At 35.1% G+C, this 5,549-nt stretch overlaps 1 long non-coding RNA gene across 1 annotated transcript; it reads right to left on the reverse strand.

The window, feature by feature from the left end:
- Positions 1-487: 487 nt before the first annotated feature.
- LOC149401472 (uncharacterized) lies at positions 488-1,742 on the reverse strand. Its single transcript, XR_016296822.1, has 5 exons — positions 1,515-1,742; positions 1,382-1,429; positions 1,025-1,079; positions 912-945; positions 488-662 (listed from the first exon to the last, which is right to left on the reverse strand). It is a non-coding gene; the product is annotated as an uncharacterized LOC149401472 (long non-coding RNA).
- Positions 1,743-5,549: the final 3,807 nt, after the last annotated feature.

Genomic DNA, 5,549 nt, shown 5'->3' on the forward strand with positions numbered 1-5,549 from the left:
TAGTTATATAGAACTCAATTACATAAGATAAAAAAAACTACAGTTTTAACAAGTAGTCTTAATTGAGTCAATTAGACAGACTACGGTGTTTTTGTGGCATCTATTGCACTGGAGTCTTATCTTTTTGCCTATGACTCCAGTGTTTTCTGTTGAAGACTACATTTTTATAATGTAGTTGTTCAAATTTTGAGTCAATAAACACTACAGCTTTAAAGAGTAGTTATAATTAATTGAGTTGGACAGACTACGGCGTTTTTGTGGCATCTATTGCACTGGAGTCTTATCTCTTTGCCTATAACTCCATTCTTTTATGTTGAAGACTACATTGTTTAGCTGTAGTTTATATTTACGAAATTATATTTTTACAATATAGACTACATCTTATTTCTGTAGAGCATTTTTTTAATAAAATTATATATTTAAATACATTTATAATATATAAATATCCAATAAAACACATAATAATAATATCCAAAAATCTCATATTTCATTCAATCAATAATAAATATCATTTACATAAATATGGCATTACAAGTTTTTGGAATATAAGAAATACACCCAAAATTAGTAATGGAAAGTGAAGTCCATCTTGGTGATCTAAAGACTTAACAGCTAACCTTATCTCCTTCTTTCTTTTTCCACTTTGCAATATTTCCTTGATTCTGCAGAACATATATCGATAGACATAATTGGAGAAAATATTGCCTACAACTTAATGACTTGATGTGAATCTGCACTAGCAATCAACTTCCTAAATCTTTTATTATTGGAGAAAATATTGCCTACAACTTAATTGGAAAAGGCTAATACTTATATCTACTCTGAGAAAATGAGACCCTTATATCTGCGGCTGTTTAAAAACTGAGTTGATAGGAATAAGATAATATTATTACTGATCAGATTAGCGATACCTGAAGTTGAGTAGGACTTGACACCAATCCATGGCTGAAAAATTAAGACAAGGTCAGAGAACAAAATTTGCGCATGAATGATTTTGAAACTATATATGATTTAACATACTAACCTTGTAATCTGGAATTTTATCATGAACTCTACCAAGTATAGGCAAAGATGAGGGCCTGAAAATATATCCATTAATAAACTTCTAAAAGATGCGAGACAATGAGAAGGAAAAAAATAAAGTACACAAGCTGCATAAGATGTTGGGCTACACTACTGGGAGCTTATATGGGTTCCATCGTATATGTTTTCACCGGCACCTATGTGTGCATAAAAAAATTCTGAAAGTAAAATCAAGATGGCAAGAGATCATCAGACAAACACATTAAGCATTCACCACTACAATGCAATACACAAGGAGCAAATACATTTTCAAAACAATTTATCACTTACGCCCTTACGCTATGATAAGAAACGCTACCTGAATAATGTCGGCATGGTCACATCTCGTCGGGGATTTTGAGTCGCTCTACAACAAAGTTCAATATATGTTTAAGATGATTAAAAAAAACCATATTCTCAAGTTGTGTTTGGAAATGGAAGACATATCATACCTCTGCCTCGGACATCTTGACATCATTTTCCTTTGGGGTTGAGTCCTTTGGGGTGGTGATTTTCAGTTCATTTTAAAAAAAAAAGTTACTGCCTGAAAAGAGAAGAGTTCTCTACTTCAATTCCTTGTAAAAAACCAAGATCTGTACATTTATTATACACAAGTATCTAACGTAAGTAAGTTTCAAAAGACGGGTCCTTGTAGTTCCAGACTTTCTCATATTCGTTAATTTTAGGAGCCGGTTCGGAAACTACCGTCGAGACAGCCTTGTTTTCCAAGTGAGATGATTCAGACCGAGCACTCATTGAACCTGTTTGTTTGTCCCAATTATTCGGACTTGTAAGTTATCACAGAACATAGCACTCCTTGACCGAGAAAGTAAAAGAAACAAACCTCGTTTTTTTATCATCTGCTTCCTCTTCTTCGGACTCGAAACTTGGATCCATCTTTGGGTCCGTATGAATTTCTGGAATTTCTTCTAATCTGCGCTGGCGTTCCTCTTCTGACTTTAGAAGTTGCAATTTTTCAACACATTTGATGATCAGACACTATTCTTATTATATACACTAAAGATAGAGTCATTATTACTGTTAAGGTATCCTCAAATAAATTTGATGCTTCTTTGTTGTTGCTGTTATTATTAAGATACAAGAGACAAATAATTACAATAATATTTATAAAAAAAAAAAAATAGGAACTTACATCTTTGACCCTGGCAGCTTGAAGATCAAGCTATTGCTTTTTCTTGAACATCACCCTGTAGAGAAGGTTACAATTCTTTCAGAAGAGTCTTGGATTACAATAAAAAAAAAGAAGTTGGAAAAAATTGAAGACAATATAGCTACCACTCTCAGCCGGTTAATAAGTCTACATTTTATGCTCTGACGCAAACTCTTGCACTCCTCCTGACAATAAGAGGAAAATATTTTGTTATCTTACAGCAGTAAAAAGATACACAATCAGACTCACTATCTCACAACAGGATTAAGCTGTAAAGAAAACCGAAGCAACCCTAAAACAGACAATAAGAAAACAGATAATGACAGAGATCTATTCCAAAATTCAGCTCGAGAATAAGAAACTTCCAAATGACATGTTCACATCCTCCTCAATTGGAGCATGGGTCATGGAATATGGTTGAGGAACTAAAGTGGATGCCAACATTGCTTGCCCATCAGTGTTTTTCTTATTCAAACGAATCAAGTGAAACACATAAATTTTCAAATGAGACAAATCAGCCACAATAATCATCAGTACAATAGGGGAAAATAAAGAAATAAATGCATTATCGGACCTCGCAAAAGCTTTTGAAAACGTAATCAGCTGCAACAAACTCTTCTACGCTGGAAGTCCGCAGAATGATTCGAAGAATTGAATACAAAACAGGTTCTTGAAGTCCTTCCCCGAGAACTTTGCTAGCAAGGGCATCAATGTTTTTAGGGTGTCCAGATATAAGATCACCAACGCAGCGTAATGCCTGAAAAGGTGAGTAAAGTTTAACTACTAATAATTGAATTATTTTTCCAACATCAGACAGATGAAAATGTGCAAGGTACTAATACATTGATACTTACGAGTCTCTCGTCATATTTCAAATATAATTGCATGCATTACAACAGGTGAAACAGAAAGATCTATGTGAGGATGACTGTTTTGAAGTGAAATATATTCCATAGAGAATTATGAAGAATTTACAGGAACTATCCACAATCACGATGTGCACAAAAGAAGGTACTCAGCAATATCATTGAAATAACCCTGTCCAATGGATATTTTATGTCATAAACCAACTAATGAACTATGTAAAAATAATAACTTTATTAAAATAAAACATCGGAACCTTGGAATAAGAACCTGTTGCTCTAAACCTGGCTGAATTCTTGTGAGTCAGATCTGTCACCTCGCAAGAGAACATTATGAGGCCAAATAGCCACTTTACCCTGCTGCTTATTCTCGGACAGATTAGGGTCTAAGATGCTCATCCCTCTTTTAATACAACAGATCTGCCCTATTTTACTGCAACAGATTGCCAACACCAATAATAAAAAGTAATAACCATGTTGAAAATTACCAAATAAAAAATTGTAGAACAAAATCCACAAATGAACGAGCAATGACAACTTGAAATCACAATCTCAATATCTATTTATAAACATAATTATAAAACTCGAGGAATCTAAATTCATCAACAAAGTTCAGACTTAAACCTCCGAGATCAAAGCACATGATTAGTCATTCTAGCTGATTAAATCTTTACTTATTATTAACTACCAATAAACCAGTTAACATTCAAACATGGAATTGAAGTATTTTTTTTCATTCCAGTATTTCATCAAACACGTAGAACACGCACTTTCAGACCGACGATACAAGTACCAAAATCGAAGACAAAACTCAACAAAACAACAATGAGAACTCAACGTCGAACATGTTTTCGTTTCAATTTCTAAAACCCTAAGTCGAGAATACGAAGAGAACTCAACAAAAGAACATAATCCTCATAAATCTAGCTACTTCATCTCTTACATTCAAATTTCAATAATATGATGATGACGAACCTAGGGATGGTAAGAGAATCGAGAGGACGGAAGAAACGTGGTGGTCATCGAGCAAAAGAAGCTGAGGCACGTGAGAGAGAAGGCCGACAGTTGTCGGAGGCACTGAGCGAAAGAGATCTACACAAAATCGTTCATCTTGTGAAGTCTCTCTACATGACATTTTGGGAAAAAAAAAGTCTCTGGTATGAGCAAGAAGCTAGTGATATGGAGGCGAAAATCTAAGTCAAAGAAGAAGACAAAAAATACTGTGGGATTTAGAGATTTGTATATTTCTAGGTTAATATTTGTAGGTGAGGGATTGTAATTCAGTAGGAGGTGAGGGTTATACAGAGTCGTGGAGTCGTGGTTACTCGCTAGCGCTGCTGGACCGAGAGTGGGACTTGCGAGCTGCCTCGTCCTGCTGCAGAGCTTCAACTGTATGGCCTTGATCTGTAGAAATCACACACACACACAAAACATTAGACTGAATTTCAGAGTCCACTTCGAGCAGCAAAGCAGAATTTCAAATATCAGGCATTAGATCATAGCATAAAAAGGCAACTGAATTCAAGATTTCCAAACAATTAACCACCTGAATCAACATTTGAAATTATAATCTTACACTTTGGTGTCGATCTCAACATTTGAAATCCAAAACTAATATAACCGAAAAGCCCCAATTAGAGCTCAAATCCGAAACCAAACAGCATAGAGCGAAATCCCTAAATTACAATACAAACTCGGATTTAATACAAGAGATTTTGAGATTTCCTTACCTAAAAAAGAACGAAGACGTCGAATCCTCTTCTTCTTTATCGATTCACCACTAAATCTTTGAACAGCAAGTTGAACCGAGAAGAAAGAGAGAAAAAGTATCAATGCTCAAACCCTAGAAACTTCTCGCGAAAAATTTGAGAAAAAGAATGAAGAGGAATACTCGAGGCCTGGAGATACAAATAGAGAAGGAGAGAGGCGCAAACCTGGAAAATCGAGGTCGGAGGTCTTGGTCGCCGGTGGTGGAGAGGTCGCGCATGGATAACGAAGAAGAAAAAGAAGCATCGAGGTCGAAGGTGAAGAAGGTAGAAGCCGTGGTGAAAGTCGTCGTAGATCGGCGGTAGCGGAGGAAGAGCTAAGCGACGGCAAGAGAGAGGCATCGAGCTTTTTTTGAAGTCTGTCTCCGAGTAATATTTGAGGGAGATAGTAAAAGAGTTGTGTACGCGTGAATATTAGTGTATTTCCAATACTTAGTCGTTTTTACTTTATTGTCATATCGGTGGGAATATGAAAATTTCCAATACTTCATCTAATTTGTTAGTGGAAAATTTCCCTCCCAAACTCAAATAGTAAAATTTTGTTAATTTTTTATATTTTAAGTATTACAACTCCTTCTTTACCTTTGACTGTAGTGTAAATGTGTCAATATTTTGTGGGAAATTTCCCTCCATTTAAAAATGATGAAATTTTGATCATTTTTAATTTTTTGAGTATTAACACTACTT

Source organism: Urtica dioica, chromosome 4, assembly GCF_054948205.1.
Source record: "Urtica dioica subsp. dioica isolate 48M chromosome 4, U.dioica_male_clone48M_v1_H2, whole genome shotgun sequence".
NCBI classification, from domain to species: Eukaryota; Viridiplantae; Streptophyta; class Magnoliopsida; order Rosales; family Urticaceae; genus Urtica; species Urtica dioica.